The following is a 22,625-nucleotide window of genomic DNA, read 5'->3' as shown; positions in this document are numbered from 1 at the left end:
AAGAACAGCACAATGTAAGGCCTCGTGCACGCGACCGTAGCCATGTGACGGCGGTGATTTTCGGGTCGGACGGCCGTGGAGTGTTACCCCCGGGCCGTGCACATTAATTTCTATAAGCCTGGACACGGCCGTAATAAGACATGTCCGTTCTTTCTGCGGTCCAGGCTCCTGGGCCACGTGCGGAGCGTGGAAACCACGGCCGTGTGAATCGGCCCATAGAAATGAATGGGGCTGCAATTCACCTGTGAATTTTCAGTGGAATTGCAGCCACAAAAGCACGTTCGTGTGCATGAGGCCTAAGTGAATAGGGTTTTGTCAAACCACATCCACTTACAGAGCAAGAAATCTGCAGTGGATTCTAGAAACGCTACAGATATTCAAATCCTCAACACATCTCCTATTCGTGGCGGAAACGCCGTGGTTTTAAACTCCAGTTTTTACTCATTGCAATGAATGGAAATATACATACATTTCTATCCCGGTCTGCCTAAACCGGCAGCTATAGGCAAACAAATGCCGGCTGTGATAGGTCATCCATGGAGAAATCTTGTCCAGCGACCACATTGTGTTTTGGCGCCAGTGGTGGATGTTACAAGTTTGCGGTGTAGTCAGAATGGTTAATAAAGACCAATAGGCTTGTTTATAGACTTCCTCCCCGTTGTCGTCCCTACTTTAAGCCCTCATTTGCGGATCGTATCGCTTTAAAAGTGCAAAATATTATCGTTGTCGGCAGCAAATCTCCCGGTGTCTCGTTGCACCGGCCAAAATGTGCCGGTGTAAAAGTACCTTTACTAGGTCAGTACTCATAGACAACCCCTTTAAGAGAAGGTATAGGCAGGGAAACACATGACGTTGATTACACAGAAGTAGAGATGAGCGAATCGATTCATTCTGAAACTTTTGGGGTTTGAGGTACGCAAATTCACGGCACTGGCTGCCATTTGTCAAGTGTCGTGTACAGGATTATTTTTTTTTTAAAAAAGGCTTTTTTTTTCCAAAACAGTGCCGCACCTGTTCACAGGTTGTGTGTGGTATTGCACACACTGGTCCCAGAAGGAAATTTACAAAGATACAGTGCAGGTATGAGATAATTTATAGAATATTTTGAGTCATGATAGAAATGACACATAGGAAACAGTAGATTTAAGTGGCATCGAGCAAGTAAAACAAAATGCAAGAGCAGACAAATCACAGAGGCAATGCCTGCAGACGGCATGAGGCGATGGAGGAATTGGGGGCACTAAATCAGAAGATCAGGCACTAATCGGGCAATGGTCCAACAGTTTTCTAAAAGTTACTGCCACTCAATCAATGATGTCCTGTACAATCTGCCCTGAATAAAGCCGTCCTATACATCCGTACATCTTCTATGGAACAAATAGGGCAGATTTACTATTGAAATGGAGACAGAATTTTGCCGTACGCCACATTTATTACCGGTTTCAGACATGCTAGACACGAGGGCGTGTCTTAGCTTAAAGGGGTGTGATTTAGAACGTAATGGGCGTGGCTTAAAATGCTCCAGTAATGTGCCAACATTTTTACCCAAAAAAACTGGTGTAAAATAAGCCAACTAATCGGTGGTATAAGGAAAAGTAAAGTGTCTAACATATCCCGCTAGATGCAGCAGATTTATCAAACCGCATGCATCACTTTGACAAAATGTGGCGCATTTTCTGACTGCCGGGTTCAAGTTTACGCTGTCAAAACGTAGTGTTAGTAAATGAAGCTTATGTATGCAGAACATATTCTACGCATGCATACTAGTGACATCTCAAAAGCTTTGATCGGTGGCGGTCTGGATTCTGAACCCCCCCCCCCACCCCCCAAGCGCTTGAACAAATGGGCAGAAGCGCTCACCAGGATTAATCAGGCTGAAGACGCGCGCTGACTTTCAGGCGTACTGGGATTGACGGCCATGGCTGAAGATGCAAAGCGCTTCTGCCCGTTTGTTTTAGTGATTGGTGGGGGTCTCGGCACCTATGACACGTTAAGGCTACATGCACACGTAGCGAAATTTGGTGCAGAAAACCTGCAGGTAATTCGGCAAGTAAAATCCGCACCTAATAGTGCGTTTTTTAAATGCGATTTTGATGTGGAATTAGGTGCGTTTTTATGCTGCGGATTTTGGTGCGTTTTTTTCTAAAACTAGTCAGGTGCAATTGGCAAGCGGAAACGCAAGATAAATTGACATGCTGTGGATTTTAAAAATACGCACCGCAGGTCAATTTACGTGCCGAAAAATCTGCAACGTGTAGATGAGATTCCTGGGAACTGTATTATGCCGCGGATTTGCCGCACGAAAACCCGTACGTAATGCCTATTGTGTGCATTTGGCCTAAAAGTTTCCTAAAACTACAGTTGCTCTTTAATCTGGCATCAAATCTAAAAATGTATGCGCAGAACTGAAAGATGCAGATTACTGTGGATCCTTTTTCCTTATAAGGCCTTAGTCTTACGAACGTGTTAAACGTCCGTGTGACGGCTGTTGAAACAACAACCGTCACAATTCAATGTGGCCGTTCACACAGCCGTTGTTTCCATGGACCGTGTGAAGGGTCCGTGAGAAAATAGGACATGACCTATTTTTTCACGTCACGCATCTCTCCATAGACTCATCTATGGGGGATGCGTGACATCACGTCCCGCAGCACGGATGCCCCTCGGACGTGAAAGACTGCAGTTTTTCACGTCCGAGATGCGCAACGCTCGTGTGAATCCGGCCTAAGTTATAGTTTAGTTTAGTATATACACACACACATACACAGTATATACTTTATGAATGTTTTAGAATACATAATATAATTGAATTCTAAAATATAATTTTATAATCCGGCACCAAATCGGGTGATATCACTCTATATCTAAACTTTTCAGCATAATTCCCACGGTTTCTGTGGCATATGCGATTGTACTAGTAGCAGAGTACCGTGTTAGAGATCCATTTACTTGCTACGATCCGGATGTCACACAAACGAGAACATTTTTAATATGGACGGCCGATTTCAGGGACCAGAAACGACCATTTGGTTTTTTACATGAAGTGATTATTCTAAACTGTTTCCTTGGACTGTCCCAATAAACATTATGGGAAACTCATCTTAGTCTGACACAATCCGGATGCCGCTGACTAATAATTGATTTACTGGTTTAATCGCCAGTCTGTAAAAACAATCGAGTTAATTGCATCAAGGACACAGTGGGATTCATTGTAAAGAAGAATTAGGCCCCGATTAGATGAAAGATCAGAGAACCTGGTTCTGTCGGCTCCATATTGTTTTTATGACATGCTGATGTTTTATTGTCATTGTGTCGTTCTCGCACCTCTCTGCCCCCTGCGCTGCCCATTGTCTACCCCTGCCGGCAATTATCATTGTGTATTCATTACATTGTGGTCACAGGAACCCCCCCCCCCCCCCCGGGCTACCATTTATTTGGCTTCTTTCTAGGGGAAGAAAAAGATTTGAAGCTGAATAAAGTCGGAAATACTATAGCACCAAGTGTGTGAATGAGGAGTCGGAGGAATTCCTTTGAGTCAATGATTGGCAGCGATTTTCTGACCAAAATGGCATAGGCCAGATGTTTCAAAATGCTCCCGGTGGGGTCACATCACAAAGACTCGGATGGCTGTCGTTTACGATATTGGCAGAATCAGCCAACTAATGTGTATTAGGGCCCATTCACGCGAAAAAACGTCCATGTGCTGCGCGCATAAATCGCATGCAGCACACGGACCCATTGATTTAGATTGGGCCGTTCACACATGCAGGAGTTTTCAAGTAGAAACTCACTGCATGTCTTATATTGGTGCACATCCGTGTGCGGTACGTGATTTGCGCACCAATTAGATTGAAATTTTTATTTTTTTTAAATGATGTGCTTTGCAAGTGCGTGAATAATGCTTGCCACTCACAAAGCACACGGATGCATGACGCAACACACACGGACCAGATTCACGTGCGTTTTTTCACGCACGTGAATCCGATAAGCTCGTGTGAATGTAGCTTTAGATGTTCTGCCAATATTCGTTCAACACGCCAGATCCTTTGCTCTCAAGGAAGATAATCCACCGCCCGAAGTTTTTGGCAGCGGCTTATTCGCCTCTCCCCATTGAGAACATCGGCTGAACCGAGCATGCCCATGTATGTGGAGGTTGGGAGCAATAGTTGTCGGCTGAATGAGCATTCGGCCGACAGCTATTGAAGGTGTATGACATAGATAAAGTGTAATGTATACAGAAGTAAAAAAATAAAGATTTTAAAGAGATATCCCTTCATAAAACCGAACCAAAAAAAACAAACCAGAGTGTCCGTTTTGTGCCCGGTGCAGTTCCGTGTGACATCCGTGTACGGTGCGCATCTGCGGTTTTTTTTACGTGCATATGTCATCCGTGAGTCACGCGTTTTTTACGTCAGCAAAAAAAACCTGAAGGATGTGTTTTCTTTTCTCATCCTTTCTTTAGCAACTGTTGCATGAATCACGGACAGCACACTGATGACGTCCGTGTGCTGTCCGTGATTTTCATGCACCCATTGACTTCAATGGGTGCGTGATGCGCAAAAAAAACGCACAAGAATAGGACATGCAGTGAAAAACACAATGTCTGAATGGCGCTGCGTGAAAAACACTGAATGTCCGAATGGCCCCATTGAATTACATAGGTCCGTGTGACGTCCGTTGTTTTAACGCGCGTAACACGGACGTGAAATACGCTCGTGTGAATAAGGCCTAAGGCCATTTCAGGCCTGGTTATTAAGGGGTTAAGCAGAAAATCTCTGAATGACAAAAACTAATCTAAACTACCAGTCAAACAATATCAAATAATAAGGCTTTGTTTGGCAATAATATCATCTCTTATTTCCAAAACACAAAGCGACCAAGAGTACCTATCATTTCTGAATTCATCAAATTATATCTACTAGATATCCTGGGAACACAATTGTATAACCGGATTATTTATATTTTGCTCCTGGAAAACACATTACAAAAGGCTTAGTATCAAAACGACATAAACTAATTCCGAAACAGGATATACCGACATCTGAAAATGAGACTAATGGCCCATTAAAGGGAACCGGTCATGTTATAAACGCAGTCGGATCTGGTGGCAGCATGGTATAGAGCAGGAGGAGCGGAGGAGATTGAGATAGATATATATATATCTATCTAATAAAATAATTTTTTTGGTGGAAAAGATTCAGTATAACTTGTCATGTATTGATCTAAATCTCTGCTCATTCTGGATTCAGGAGTCCAGTGGGCGGTCCTACTCAGTGATTGACAGCTAAATCAGAATGCACACTCATATAGGGAAGGCTGTCAATCACGGAGTAGGACCGCCCGTTGGACTCCTGAGTTTTTGTAGCGAGATGAATACTCTGTGCATAGCCCTAGCCTAATGCTTTCCTATGGACAGCAATTTATCAATGAAAAAAAAAAAAAAAGGGGTGTAGGTCTGGCCCCAGCTTTACACGGACTAATAATCACCTGAACGAGCATTCTTACAAACGCTTGTTCACGATTATAATGTAAACAGAGCAGCGATCAGCCGACAAATGAGCAAACACTCGTTTGACGGTTGATCACATCATTTAGGCAGGCTATAAAATCCTACGTAAACAGGATGTGCTGCCAACAATATGTAAACTGTATGAGGAACGAACGACCGTATAAAACGATCGTTCATCCCCATACAGTTTACATCGTCCCATGAAAAGGGCCTTTAAATGAGCGCTGATCGACCTATTATCAGCAATCGGCGCTCGTCATGGTCTGTGTAAACTGGCCTTTAGACTGAATCTCACGTTGCGGTCAAAATGAGATTTGATCGTAACGTGAGAAACACAGCCTAGGAGTCCTTTTACACAGGCAAATGTTCTACCAGTAACCAGCACCGATTGACGATAGCGAGTCGATTGCCGCTTGTAAGCTCTATTAACATGGAGCAATCATCAGTACTGTATGTGACCGAACGATCATTAGTGCGAACGTTCCGGCACATAGTATTATCAGCAAAACATTCCGGATCACATGGAGAGACGTGATGCCGACAAACCATGAATTTTGCCCGCATAATAGAAGCAATTAGCCGACAAACAAGCGTTTTCTCATTTGTCGGCTCATCGCTGGGCATGTTTACCAGGAACAAGTGTTCAAAAGTGCGCTCATTTTCCAGGCATGTGTAAAAGTTCTCAGGAAAAAACAATCACACTGGGCTAGTACTGCTCCACCTTGACACCGCACATCACCTCAAACTCAACATCTACGATCCCCCACCTTTTAAAATGCAGCGAAAATGCTAATTGCAAGGCGCAGGAAAGAGGCAGACACCTACAATACTAGAATGGTTAAAGGGGTTTTCCCAAAATCATAAATTACCACCAATCCCCAGAAAAGGTGATAATTTTCTGATCGCTGGAACCCCCACTGGTCATGGAAACGGGGTCCCGAACCCTCAGATCCTCCTCACTACAACCCCCCCTAATGAAGAGAAGCTCGAGTGTAGTGGCAGTCGAGCATGTACCTGCTGCGCCATTCACTGAAACAGCCAAGCACTGTACTTGGCTGTTTCCATTGCTCCCATAGACCTTGAATGGAGCGGCAGTGCGCATGCTCGACCGCCGCTCCAGTCAACGTCCTTCTCACTGCGGTCGAGCAGTGGAGGAACGGGGGGGGGGGTTCAGACCGCCATTCTCACGATCTGTGGGGCCACCAGAGATCAGAAAATTGTCACCTATCCTGTGCATAGGTGATAATTAATTATTTTGGGAAAATTAGCTTAATTCTATATAAAGTTTTAAGGGTTTGCCATGAGGGAAAAATCCTCCAATTACAGAAAAACATTCTTACATGTTGGTATCAGGTCAACAAATCAATAAACGAATAGAGTCCTGGAACACGCGCTGATCAGCTGACTGGAGGGGCCCTAGCGACATACGGACCATTGGACCTCATTCAAAATCCCAAGGATGCAGAATAGAGGATCTAAGGGTAGGTTAGGCCTAAGGATATCACTTAAAGAGGCTCTGTCACCAGATTTTCAAACCCCTATCTCGTATTGCAGCAGATCGGCGCTGCAATGTAGATAAGAGTAAAGTGTTGTTTTTTTTTCAAAAACGAGCATTTTTGGACAAGTTATGACCATTTTTATATTTATGTAAATGAGTCTTTCTTAAGTACAACTGGGCGTGTTTAAAGTTATGTCCAACTGGGCGTGTATTGTGTGTGTTACATCTGGGCGTTTTCACTTGTTTTACTAGTTGGGCGTTGTGAATAGAAGTGTATGATGCTGACGAATCAGCATCATCCACTTCTCTTCGTTACCACCCAGCTTCTCGCAGTTCACAGACACACAGCGTGTTCTCGCTCATCCGACGCGATGAAGTTCCTGTGGGAGGAAGTGAGTGACGTCACATCGTGATCTCGCGAGGACACGCTGTGTGTCTGTGCACTGCCGGAAGCTGGGCGGTCTAGAGTGGAGGGGGTCCGGTAGGCGATGTACAGTTTAGGATCTGTTCACACCTGGTTGGTGTGTTCCGTTGTTGTGCTCCATCAGAGGAGCAGAACAAGGGAATGACGGAACCAACAGTTCCGTTGCACAATGGATACCGCCATATTTTTTTTTTTTTATAAAAGTACAAACCTGCTTAGCCAATGAATGTGGGGCGGTAGGCAAACTACCCAAATCCCAGGATCTAATGCAAAATTATCATAACCGCAGAACTTTGTAAAATACATTTATCCCCTGTGTAGCCATAGGAGAGAACCACAAACCTAAGTTGTGAAGCGAAGGAGTAATGAAAAAAATTAGAGAGCGCTAGGCCTCCAACATCTATAGGGCAGGAGTGCTTCTTTACATTTGATAGAGAGAACCTAAAGATTAAAGTCATTATATATGCACTGCAAGACAGCCTGAGTAGTAGACATCTGTGAATTTGTCTCCCCCTGCTGGCAAGAAACTAATTTTCTATACTACACTCCTTAACATAGAAATTGTAACACCAAGAAGGAAACGGTTTGGAATTGTGAAATCACATCATCGATAGACATGTTTAAGATATACAAAATGATAAAAATAGAAACAAAATATCCCAAAATATCTTGATTTATCCAGTATCGAGTTTGAGAGTCACGCACAGTAAAACACGCACTTACACACCTTGGCATGCGATCACTGAGGTTATTAATGGTTGTCTGAAGAACGTTATGCCACGCTGAATGCACTTGGACACACAAATCATCAAGATTTTCTGCAGGCAGCTCCCTTTGGAATTGCCGACCAATGACGTCCCCGATGTGCTCGATAGACCAGTCCGCAGATGCTGCCGGCTGTGGTAGCACGCTTAGGCCACACAGGCTGCTCCCATTAGCACGAGCAGGGCTTTGCCCTGTTGAAAAACGGCTTTTGGGACACTTTGGAGAAATGGCCGTACCACTGGTTCCACGACCAAATCAATGTAACGTCGAGCGCTTAGCGTACCTATAATGAAGACTAGAGGGGTCCGTCAACTGTACATGCCACCCCACACCATAATCCCTGGAGATGGAACGGTGCGATGTTCCCTTATAAAGGCCTCTTCATGGCGTTGCCCACGTGGTCTCCAGACCAATCATTGTGGCGGAGACAAAAGCGGGACTCATCGCTGAAGAGGATAGACCTCCATTGCCGTCTTGCTGTGCACCATGATAGCCTTTGAGAGCGGTGGAATGTGGTCAATGGAACACCTGTACCTGGACGTCTGGCTCGTAGCCCAATGTTGTGTAAACGGCATCTGATGGTTTGTGTCGACACTGGTTGCCGCCCTAGGCTTGGGATGAAAGAATGGGTCACTATGCGCCATTCTTCCAATCAGACGATCCGTCCCTGCAGAGGTTCGCCTCTGCGCACCACTTACTGTGATTCCCGTTCGTTGTTTGTTCTCCCAACTTCCGGGACAAGTAACGTTGAACAGGGCTGACATCTCAGTATAGGCGCGAGTGATAAACCAAGGTCTGTCAGTTCAAGGATTCTGTCCCTCTCCGTTTGCGAAAAGTGGAGATAACTGGCACGTTGAGAAACAGGGGGCATCACACAACCGTCCCACAACACTTGATCCAAGTTTTGAGTTTTCATGTGGCTATAAAATTTTGCTTTCAAACTGTCTTTTACACCCCCCACCTGCCCCAGATTGGAGCTAGGTACTAGAAAATGTGATCATTTGCAGATCTTAGGCCACATTCACATCGCATTTGTGCTATCCGCCGGGCGTATGCGTTTTTAAACACTAAAAGAGTATTGAAACGTATAGCTCGGCCTATACATAGACTATAATGGGTCAAACGTAGACCAAAATAGCATCCGTTTGGTCTGTTTATCATGGTTTACGTTGGGATACTGTTTTGGTTTTTTTAAGTACTGAAAAGCGTAGTCTGCTGCGCTAGTCTGTACTACTAAAAAACGCATACGCGACGTAATTTTTTTTAGCATTAATCTCAATGGACGACATATGCAAAACGTAATGCTATATGTTTGTATCCGTTTACATACAGTAAATCTATCCGTTTTTTTTCTATCAGTGTTCACTTTAAAAAAAAGTATATGTTTTTTTTAGGTTAAAAAAAGGGCAGAAACGTATACTGACGTATGAGTATATGCTAAACGTACACACTGTAAAAAAACAGATGTAAACAGAAAATGGTACACGTTTTCAATGGTCCATGTTTTTATAAAGAAACGTATACGCCCGGCGGCTAGCATAAACGCAATGTGAATGGGGCTTTAGTGACACCCGCTACTTCCTTCCCTCATTTGCATAACTTTACAGCTTGTCCTTCTTGGTGTTGCAATTCAATGTTGAGTGTATATGGAGGGGAAAGAAAGTTCCTACCTAATACTAGACCAGTAACTCTACTCACACGAATATATTAATATTATATATGTACACACGCATTTTAATTTAGGAAAAAATATAATATAAAAAGTAAAAAAACAAACAAAAAAACTAAATGTCTATTAAATATATATTATACACACAGAGGTTTATGGTTTTTACGTTTTTTTCTTTTCTCTTAAGCTGGCCATACACATTAGATCAATGTCAGATGACAACCTTAGGATTCGTTCACATCCGCGTCAGGGTTCCGTTCTGACGTTCCGTCGGAGCGGAACCCTGACTGAGACAAATGAAAACCTTTAATATTGTAGTCAAATACGGTATTTATTCCGTCAAAACGATGGAACCCTTAAACAACGGTGACAAACGGAAACTATATGCGCCGGATCCATCACCATTGAAATCAACGGTGATGCAAATGGAAACATATGGTTTCGGTTTGTCTCAGTCAGGGTTCCGTTCATGGGTTCCCCTGACTGAAAGCTCTGACGGAATCACTGAACGGGACCCTGACGCAGATGTGAACGAAGCCTGACACACAATTTAGCTAGAAGTGTCTATTTCAAGGGATCATTTTATCAGACCATAGACAAATCTCCGGTTTCCAGTAAAATATTTCAGAAAGAAGTTCAGACCTAAAGAAAACAACCTTGTTCTCGGACAGCAGGGATATTATATTTACAATGTATCACTCATGGACATTCCTCTGGCGTTACGTTGTATCATAAACCTTTGTAGCAGACATTATTGCTTTCATATTATGTGCGATAAACATCTCCCACTTCCCACTACGTAAACATTTCTTCCGCCAATAACCCTGAACTCTGCCATCCGGAGCAGAATTATTTTTTAGACTTCAGGTGCCCGGTTTTAAGGTTCCGGAGTATTAAAAGTGAACTTCCAACAATCAATTATAATTTTGATGCTCTACATGAAGTCACTACCATAGACGACAGATTTTTTTTCCAGTTTAATGGAGTTGTCTCACCATTAAATATAATTTATTGTATGGATCATTAAAAAAAAAATGAACGATGTTACCCATTTTCATGCTGTTAAAAAATGATCCAGTAAAGCTATGACATTCAATGACATAGTATGGCGCCACCTGGGGTGCAATGTGTATAGCAATGTGCATGTCCACGTACTGAGATGAGTGCTGGTGGACACGACTGCCCCGTCACCCTCCCCTCAGCCGGGTCTCTACATTGTGATCCACTGTTCACGGCTGTTCAGCCAATAGAAATAGCTTTCTGCCTATGGCAGACAAGATAGCAGTTAGGCTGGGTTCACACACACTATTTACGGACGTAATTCGGGCGTTATAGTCCCGAATTACGTCCGAAAATGCGGCTCAAAAGCGTCTGCAAACTTCTGCCCATTCATTTGAATGGGTTTTACGATGTTCTGTTCCGACGGTCATTTTTTTTACGCGCCGCTGTCAAAAGGCGGCGCGTAAAAAAGACGCCCGCGTCAAAGAAGTGCATGTCACTTCTTCAGACGTAAATGGAGCCGTTTTCCATGGACTCCATGGAAAAACAGCTCCAATTACGTCTGTAATGAAGACGCGAAAGACGCCTGCACATGCCGTTACGGCTGAAATTACGGTGCTGTTTTCAGGAGAAAACATCCCCGTAATTTCAGCCGTAACGGACGCTGCCGTGTGAACATACCCTTAGGCTCCACCCACTAGCTCAGAGAAAACGTATAATTATAGAGAGCGCCTGCAGAGGGGAAAACTGCTAAACAATGTCATATGTAAGTCATATAATGGCCAGAAATTGTGTTATTCCTCAGGTACACACATATGACAGCTTTTTCTGAAAAGTCATCAGAAAGTTTAGGTCAGCATTAATGTTTTGTGGAAATATGGGTGTAATCATGATTACGGGAAACTTAATACTATACGTCATGGGCTTTATATACTAGAATAGTCTACAGGTGACAAATGCCTAACAGTTGCTTCCATCTCTCATAGGCTATAATGGTGTCAGATTAACAAATACGCCATGAAAAGTGTCACGAGAGTTCATAACTGATCTGGACAACCGATAGCATTAGGGTAAGGCCACACGGAGCGGCACTGACCTGGCTACGGCCAACAACCGCACCGGCATCCAGCTTGGTGCGGCTGTCAAATAGCCTGTTAATAGCTGCGCGTTGTTGCGGGTAAAAACTGCCCTTTATCTGCAAAATCCTGCAGATTCATTGCATAAACTTCAGACATGCGAGTGGCGTCATTTCTGCATCATGCACAGGTATCTCTGCAAGCTTTATTCAGATGAATAGGACAGTCGCAGGAATTTCTGCAATAAATCTGCCACGTGTAGACTTAGGGTATGTTCACACGGCGGGGGTCCGTAACGGCTGAAATTACGGGGATGTTTCAGCCTGAAAACATCCCCGTAATTTCAGCCGTACCGGCATGTGCAGGCGCTTGAACGCCGCGTCAATTACGCCGTAATTAGCGCTGCTATTCATTGGAGTCAATGAATAGCGGCTCCAATTACGGCCAAAGAAGGGACAGGTCACTTCTTCTACGCGGGCGTCTATTTACGCGCCGTCATTTGACAGTGGCGCGTAAATATACGCCTCGTGTGAACAGACAAACGTCTGCCCATTGCTTTCAATGGGCAGATGTTTGTCAGCGCTATTGAGGCGCTATTTTCAGACGTAATTCGGGGCAAAAACGCCCGAATTACGTCCGTAAATAGGCCGTGTGAACATACCCTTACCCTTATATCCTATGGGTGACTGATACCACTGTTAGGTTTAAGTTTCACAAATACGTCAGAAGCTTTTCCTGTCGTATACGTTAAACGTAGGCAAAAACGATACGTGAATGTGGCCTTAGCTAACATGTTCAGGCTACAGACACAGAGGCAGCATGTAAATCCCTGTTTAAGGCCTCATCCACACGACCGTAAGTGTCTTTACTGTCCTCAAATACGGATCCGACGGCTACACATACGTAGCAGCCTACAATCCCGTCTGGAATTTTGAGGCAAATTTTGATCTGCCTGCACGTCGTTTGCCGCGTATTCTGCTTGTGGCCATTGAGCGCCGCAGGAAAAAACACAGCGAAATACACATTCTCTGCCTCCCATTGATGTCAATGGGAGGTCAGAGATGTAAACGCCCGAAGATAGGGCATGTCGCTTCTTTTTCCCACGAGACGGTAAAAAAACGCCTCCGCCTCCCATTGAAATCAATGGGAGCCATTTTCGGACGGTTTTTGGCGCGTTTTCCGTGTGAACTGACCTTTACGGTTATGCGGGTGAGGTAGAAAGTGGCAGTATACAGGCACTACCTACAGGGGACACTGTGGCGCTATCTACAGTGGTATTGCGTCACTATCTACATGGGCGCTGTGGTGTTTATCCTATCCCTATATCTATATACATATAATATAGATGAATATATATTTTTTTTAAAATACAAAAAAGTTTATTTCTCACATTTTTGTGATTTGTCTGCTCATAATAAAAATTAAAAACATGGAATTAATTAAAACGAATCTAGAAAATGAAAGCCTCATAAGTCTTGAAAAAAACAACAAAAACAAAGTAAAATTAGTTGCGATATTCAAAGCGGTTCCAAAGATATCGTTAAAAGAAGTGCATATCAGAAATGGAAAATTTGACCTGGACGCAGGGGCATTAATGACCCTTAGTCATGAAAGGGTTAAACTTGCACATTTAGTGACGAACAATAACATTTCTCTCGTTCAAAACGATGCGATCGTCGATATACGAAGGATATATAGTTAATCGCTTTTGCTCAATCGAACGATTATTCGAACGAGAATCGACTCGTCTCAAAGGCCCTTTAGTCCGTTGAAACAACGGCCTTGTGAACGAGCCCATTGAAATACATGCGTCCGTGTGCCGGCCGTTGTTTTAACGGCCGTCACACAGATGTATACCATGTTCATCTGAATTCGGCCTAAGGTTTTTTGTTTTTTTTAAGCGAAACGCGTTAGTTATGCTTTAATGCATAATTTCTGCTCAACCATATAAAAGGCTCCTTTCAAGATCCCATATATAAAAACATGTACGGTGCGACAATATACGTAATACACGTGCCAATGCAAGTTTATTCCCTGCGATAAAATAGAAGCAAATTTGTAATGAGGAACTAATATACAAAAGTAATTACAAAAAAAAAAACACAAGTCTGAAGAATAAAACCACAAGTCTGAGTAAACGGCTGGCAGACTTTATTTTAAGTCACCATGCACACGACCGTGCCCGTAATCGCAACCTGTAATTACAGGCGGACAGCCGGCTGTTTTTACGGGCCGCACTTTCATTATAAAGTATGACAGAACGGTCCGGAAAATAAAAAAATAGGACATGTCGGGAAGGTTTCCGTCGGCAATAGAAATGCATGGGACCGTAATTACGGGCGATTTTACGGTTGTGTGCATGGGGCCTAAGAGTCCACTCACCCAAATCGAAAAACTGCATCCAAAAACTGCATGCGTTTTTAGGGTATGTTCACACGGCCTATTTACGGACGTAAATCGGGCGTTTTTGCCCCGAATTACGCCCGAAAATAGCGCCTCAATAGCGGTTGACAAACATCTGCCCATTGAAAGCAATGGGCTGACGTTTGTCTGTTCACACGAGGCGTATATTTACGCGCCGCTGTCAAAAGACGGCGCGTAAATAGACGCCCGCGTCAAAAGAAGTGACCTGTCACTTCTTTGGCCGTAATTAGAGCCGTTATTCATTGACTCCAATGAATAGCAGCGCTAATTACGCCCGTAATTGACGCAGCGTTCAAGCGCCTGCACATGCCGGTACGGCTGAAATTACGGGGATGTTTTCAGGCTGAAACATCCCCCTAATTTCAGCCGTAACGGACGCCCTCGTGTGAACATACCCTAACTGTGATTTGGTGAGGTTTTTTTATGTGCTTGCAGGAAAAAAGTAAAATCGCATGGTAAAACTAAATTGCGGTAAAACCCCATTTTCGGATACGTTTTTTTTTTCTATGCATTTTTAAACGCACCTAAAAGAACTGCAGGCGTATTTCAAGTGTATATGATCGTAATACGAGTGTTTTCGCTCCAAATGAAAAGAAGTAGTGTGAACATACCCTAAGGAGAACTCGTATAAAAAGCATTGCACGGGGATCCTCTACATACCTTTCACAGGTTTTAGATGAAGGCAGACGGACATCGCAGACCTCGGAGGACTATATCGTCTTCAGCCGCTGCTCCTTGGTCTGTAGTGATAAAACTTCCACCAGTCTTCTCAGCAGTTCAGCATTATTAGTGATACTTCCATAATATCTACATCACTTCACAACCTAATGTGGAAGGAACGTGTTGCAGATCATGGGGGTGTAATACATTTTGCTCTTGTTCCACTTTGTAAAAAGTTGCATTAGTTCCGTCAGTTGCATAGTCTATGTTTTTGGATCCTGCACTTACAAGCTGCAATACTGGTAACGGCCCAGAGTGGCGCTGTTTCTCAAAAACAAAAGCTCACTTTTTCCTGATCACATACAACCTCGAGCCATTTATTATGTTGCCATTGGCAAGAAACTGCCTAATTTATAATCGATAACCGAAATGGGGCTTTGCCGTCGTATGTCAAAGGTATATGGTGCATAGGCCTTTGTAACGTTCAATTCTGGAGTCAAAAATGTAACCTGCGTTCTCAAAAATTAATTCTATTGTTGCGTGGCAAAATGTCGGCCAATTCATGTGTCAGATTGCAATTATTTTGTTTTTTTCCCCCCGTTTTTGTCCAAACAGTCTTGATTGAAAAGAGAAAACTGGATAGAATGAGGAGGACAAAAAGGAAGACGGAAGTACTAAAAAGGCATAATGTGTCTATATTTATAGTGAATACGTTAAACGTAGACTCAAAACGTGGTGTGAACAGGGCCTAAAAAGAGGACTTTGACTCATTTTCCCAAGTTTCTGCGTGAGGAAACAGATTGTTGGCTAAGGTTGATTTTTCCAGATTTTAGTGCGCACCCTAGTAAAAACCCAGAAAACATGGCCCATACCCGCAAAGCTTTACTTGTTAACCTATATTTTATATATCAACAATAGTGGCAAAATGAAGTGTTTTACAAAGACACCGAACAAGTAGAAAGTGCCACATGTTCCCCAAGTAAATTAGACCCAGATAGTGCCCTACAGTGTCCAGATAAGGATATCAGCAGTGCGTATATAAGTATATACAATACAACATACAGCGCCAGGATATCAGCAGTGCGTATATAAGTATATACACTAAGACATACAGTGCCAGGATATCAGCAGTGCATATATAAGTATATACAATACAACATACAGCGCCAGGATATCAGCAGTGCGTATATAAGTATATACACAATACAACATACAGCGCCAGGATAATAGCAGTGCATATATAAGTATATACACTAAGACATACAGCGCCAGGATATCAGCAGTGCGTATATAAGTATATACAATACAACATACAGTGCCAGGATATCAGCAGTGCGTATATAAGTATATACACTAAGACATACAGCGCCAGGATATCAGCAGTGCATATATAAGTATATACACTAAGACATACAGTGCCAGGATATCAGCAGTGCGTATATAAGTATATACAATACAACATACAGTGCCAGGATATCAGCAGTGCGTATATAAGTATATACAATACAACATACAGCGCCAGGATATCAGCAGTGCATATATAAGTATATACAATACAACATACAGCGCCAGGATATTAGCAGTGCGTATATAAGTATATACACTAAGACATACAGTGCCAGGATATCAGCAGTGTATATATAAGTATATACAATACAACATACAGCGCCAGGATATCAGCAGTGCATATATAAGTATATACACTAAGACATACAGCGCCAGGATATCAGCAGTGCATATATAAGTATATACAATACAACATACAGCGCCAGGATATCAGCAGTGCGTATATAAGTATATACAATACAACATACAGCGCCAGGATATCAGCAGTGCGTATATAAGTATATACAATACAACATACAGCGCCAGGATATCAGCAGTGCATATATAAGTATATACACTAAGACATACAGCGCCAGGATATCAGCAGTGCATATATAAAGTATATACAATACAACATACAGCGCCAGGATATCAGCAGTGCGTATATAAGTATATACAATACAACATACAGCGCCAGGATATCAGCAGTGCATATATAAGTATATACAATACAACATACAGCGCCAGGATATCAGCAGTGCGTATATAAGTATATACAATACAACATACAGCGCCAGGATATCAGCAGTGCATATATAAGTATATACACTAAGACATACAGCGCCAGGATATCAGCAGTGTATATATAAGTATATACAATACAACATACAGCGCCAGGATATCAGCAGTGCATATATAAGTATATACACTAAGACATACAGCGCCAGGATATCAGCAGTGCATATATAAGTATATACACTAAGACATACAGCGCCAGGATATCAGCAGTGCATATATAAGTATATACAATACAACATACAGCGCCAGGATATCAGCAGTGCGTATATAAGTATATACAATACAACATACAGTGCCAGGATATTAGCAGTGTATATACAATACAACATACAGCGCCAGGATAATAGCAGTGCATATATAAGTATATACACTAAGACATACAGTGCCAGGATATCAGCAGTGCGTATATAAGTATATACAATACAACATACAGTGCCAGGATATCAGCAGTGCGTATATAAGTATATACAATACAACATACAGCGCCAGGATATCAGCAGTGCATATATAAGTATATACAATACAACATACAGCGCCAGGATATTAGCAGTGCGTATATAAGTATATACACTAAGACATACAGTGCCAGGATATCAGCAGTGTATATATAAGTATATACAATACAACATACAGCACCAGGATATCAGCAGTGCATATATAAGTATATACACTAAGACATACAGCGCCAGGATATCAGCAGTGCATATATAAAGTATATACAATACAACATACAGCGCCAGGATATCAGCAGTGCGTATATAAGTATATACAATACAACATACAGCGCCGGGATATCAGCAGTGCGTATATAAGTATATACAATACAACATACAGCGCCAGGATATCAGCAGTGCGTATATAAGTATATACACAATACAACATACAGCGCCAGGATATCAGCAGTGCATATATAAGTATATACAATACAACATACAGCGCCAGGATATCAGCAGTGCATATATAAGTATATACAATACAACATACAGCGCCAGGATATCAGCAGTGCATATATAAGTATATACAATACAACATACAGCGCCAGGATATCAGCAGTGTATATATAAGTATATACACAATACAACATACAGTGCCAGGATATCAGCAGTGCATATATAAGTATATACACTAAGACATACAGCGCCAGGATATCAGCAGTGCATATATAAGTATATACAATACAACATACAGCGCCAGGATATCAGCAGTGCGTATATAAGTATATACAATACAACATACAGCGCCGGGATATCAGCAGTGCGTATATAAGTATATACAATACAACATACAGCGCCAGGATATCAGCAGTGCATATATAAGTATATACAATACAACATACAGCGCCAGGATATCAGCAGTGCGTATATAAGTATATACACTAAGACATACAGCGCCAGGATATCAGCAGTGCATATATAAGTATATACACTAAGACATACAGCGCCAGGATATCAGCAGTGCATATATAAGTATATACAATACAACATACAGCGCCAGGATATCAGCAGTGCGTATATAAGTATATACAATACAACATACAGTGCCAGGATATTAGCAGTGTATATACAATACAACATACAGCGCCAGGATAATAGCAGTGCATATATAAGTATATACACTAAGACATACAGTGCCAGGATATCAGCAGTGCGTATATAAGTATATACAATACAACATACAGTGCCAGGATATCAGCAGTGCGTATATAAGTATATACAATACAACATACAGCGCCAGGATATCAGCAGTGCATATATAAGTATATACAATACAACATACAGCGCCAGGATATCAGCAGTGCGTATATAAGTATATACAATACAACATACAGTGCCAGGATATCAGCAGTGTATATATAAGTATATACAATACAACATACAGCGCCGGGATATCAGCAGTGTATATACAATACAACATACAGTGCCAGGATATCAGCAGTGTATATATAAGTATATACAATACAACATACAGCGCCGGGATATCAGCAGTGTATATACAATACAACATACAGCGCCAGGATAATAGCAGTGCATATATAAGTATATACACTAAGACATACAGTGCCAGGATATCAGCAGTGCGTATATAAGTATATACAATACAACATACAGTGCCAGGATATCAGCAGTGCGTATATAAGTATATACAATACAACATACAGCGCCAGGATATCAGCAGTGCGTATATAAGTATATACACTAAGACATACAGTGCCAGGATATCAGCAGTGTATATATAAGTATATACAATACAACATACAGCGCCAGGATATCAGCAGTGCATATATAAGTATATACACTAAGACATACAGCGCCAGGATATCAGCAGTGCATATATAAAGTATATACAATACAACATACAGCGCCAGGATATCAGCAGTGCGTATATAAGTATATACAATACAACATACAGCGCCGGGATATCAGCAGTGCGTATATAAGTATATACAATACAACATACAGCGCCAGGATATCAGCAGTGCGTATATAAGTATATACACAATACAACATACAGCGCCAGGATATCAGCAGTGTATATACAATACAACATACAGCGCCAGGATAATAGCAGTGCATATATAAGTATATACACTAAGACATACAGTGCCAGGATATCAGCAGTGCGTATATAAGTATATACAATACAACATACAGCGCCAGGATATTAGCAGTGTATATATAAGTATATACAATACAACATACAGTGCCAGGATATCAGCAGTGCATATATAAGTATATACAATACAACATACAGCGCCAGGATATCAGCAGTGCATATATAAGTATATACAATACAACATACAGTGCCAGGATATCAGCAGTGCATATATAAGTATATACAATACAACATACAGCGCCAGGATATTAGCAGTGTATATATAAGTATATACAATACAACATACAGCGCCAGGATATCAGCAGTGCGTATATAAGTATATACAATACAACATACAGCGCCAGGATATCAGCAGTGCGTATATAAGTATATACAATACAACATACAGCGCCAGGATATTAGCAGTCCGTATATAAGTATATACAATACAACATACAGTGCCAGGATATTAGCAGTGTATATATAAGTATATACAATACAACATACAGTGCCAGGATATCAGCAGTGCGTATATAAGTATATACACAATACAACATACAGTGCCAGGATATCAGCAGTGCGTATATAAGTATATACACAATACAACATACAGCGCCAGGATATCAGCAGTGCGTATATAAGTATATACACAATACAACATACAGCGCCAGGATATCAGCAGTGCGTATATAAGTATATACACAATACAACATACAGAGCCAGGATATCAGCAGTGCGTATATAAGTATATACAATACAACATACAGCGCCAGGATATCAGCAGTGCGTATATAAGTATATACACTAAGACATACAGTGCCAGGATATCAGCAGTGTATATATAATACAACATACAGCGCCAGGATATTAGCAGTGTATATATAAGTATATACAATACAACATACAGCGCCAGGATATCAGCAGTGCGTATATAAGTATATACAATACAACATACAGCGCCAGGATATTAGCAGTGCGTATATAAGTATATACAATACAACATACAGTGCCAGGATATCAGCAGTGCGTATATAAGTATATACAATACGACATACAGCGCCAGGATATCAGCAGTGCGTATATAAGTATATACACTAAGACATACAGCGCCAGGATATCAGCAGTGTATATATAAGTATATACAATACAACATACAGCGCCAGGATATCAGCAGTGCATATATAAGTATATACAATACAACATACAGCGCCAGGATATCAGCAGTGCATATATAAGTATATACAATACAACATACAGTGCCAGGATATCAGCAGTGCGTATATAAGTATATACAATACGACATACAGCGCCAGGATATCAGCAGTGTATATATAATACAACATACAGCGCCAGGATATTAGCAGTGCGTATATAAGTATATACAATACAACATACAGTGCCAGGATATCAGCAGTGCGTATATAAGTATATACACAATACAACATACAGCGCCAGGATATCAGCAGTGCGTATATAAGTATATACAATACGACATAGAGCGCCAGGATATTAGTGCCCAGATTATTCTCTCATAGCGACAAGGTAGCATGTGTAATGCCCATATTTTGCCATTAATTTCAAGATAAATGTTGCACACATTGCCCTGATAAACAGTAAAGTGTCCAGACATGTATATGCTACACGACCGATATAAAAAAACAGCGCCCCAGATAAACACCGCTCAGAGGAGCGCCATAATAAACAGCACATACCGTGCTCAGCCAGTGCTTCCAGTGCCCAGTTCATGCCATACATTACTCACCGCACACACTTAAAGGGGTTTGCCCATCAGGGACATTTATGGCATATCTACAGGATACGGCATAAATGTCAGATAGATGCAGGCCCAACTTACCTCTAGAACGGGGCCCCTTAAAGCCCGTTCTACCTTTCTCAGTTCCTGCTGCCCTCGGGGCCACTTCGTAATTTCCGACCATGTAATCAGCCAAATAGCGTAGCTCGCTGAGCTATGGTGTTTTAGTAACCGCCATTCACTTCTTTGGGAGTTACAGAAACAGCTCAGCAAGCTACGCTGTTTTTGTAATTTCCGACCAGGTCATCAGGAAGCGGCCCGGGAGGCAGCAGGAACCGAGAAAGCTAGACCGGGGATTAGGGGGCCCCCGTTCTAGAGATAGGTGTGGGTCCTTGAGGTGGGACCCGCATCTGACATTCAAATGTCCCTGATGGGCAAACCCCTTTAAACGCCTCTGTGTCTATAACATATACAGTACCCCCACAACAAAGTGCTACCCTTCCCCCTCCTTACATTACTGAGCCAGCCATACCATAGTTTACAATCCCCCTCGGAGAATTTTTCATGCCTTTTACTAGTTTTAAAGCATGTGTCTAGGAATGTCTTACTGCCATTACCAGTTTTAACGGGTTGTTCCGAGTCCGATAGTCCTCCCACCTGTCATGACCATTAGGACGTGGCAGGATAGTGCCCTATATCTGTAAATTCCCCGCTAGATTTGGCATAATTCTCCTAACACCACCCCGAGTAACTTGCTAGTGGCACCCCACAAACCGGAGAGCCTGAAATCTTCAGCTAGTGAGGGGGTGAGTGGGGATCCCTGCAGTGTTATCCAGCAGGTTTCCATGATGGAAATCTGCTTGCCGGTACAGGTTAAAAGGTTTCCCCATAACTATAGCGATATTTTAAACATTTTTCTAATTCAGGAATAAACCTATTCACCTGCAAATGCTTCCAGCGGCTCTGAAGTAAGTTTTATTACGCACAGCTTGTTCTCAAATTCCTTCCCTATTATGGAAACAAGTTAAAAGACTAAAAGAAAAAGAAAAAAAGCAAAAGGCAAAATCTCTGATTAGAATCTTTGCAGGAATATAAAGATCTTTAGCTGTAGGACATTAGTGTAGCTTCACCT

The 22,625-nt window shown here is 42.0% G+C and overlaps 1 protein-coding gene across 3 annotated transcripts in view; it reads right to left on the bottom strand.

The window, feature by feature from the left end:
- Nucleotides 1-22,625, bottom strand: part of LOC142659696 (G-protein coupled receptor 4-like) — a 47,777-nt gene that overhangs the window by 22,609 nt on the left and 2,543 nt on the right. The window contains exons 2-3 of one of the 3 annotated variants that reach the window (XM_075836094.1): nt 22,436-22,525; nt 15,025-15,188 (exon numbers count right to left, since the gene is read on the bottom strand). The exons of 1 other annotated variant lie outside the window; for it this stretch is intronic. The gene's annotated coding sequence lies outside the window, so the exon portion shown is untranslated. The remainder of the gene's footprint in view (nt 1-15,024; nt 15,189-22,435; nt 22,526-22,625) is intronic. One more of the 3 variants, XM_075836095.1, reaches the window with a different exon arrangement.

Source organism: Rhinoderma darwinii, chromosome 8 (assembly GCF_050947455.1).
Source record: "Rhinoderma darwinii isolate aRhiDar2 chromosome 8, aRhiDar2.hap1, whole genome shotgun sequence".
Lineage (NCBI taxonomy): Eukaryota > Metazoa > Chordata > Amphibia > Anura > Rhinodermatidae > Rhinoderma > Rhinoderma darwinii.
Note: the sequence above shows the minus strand (reverse complement) of the source record. Positions and strands in the feature narration are given on the sequence as shown.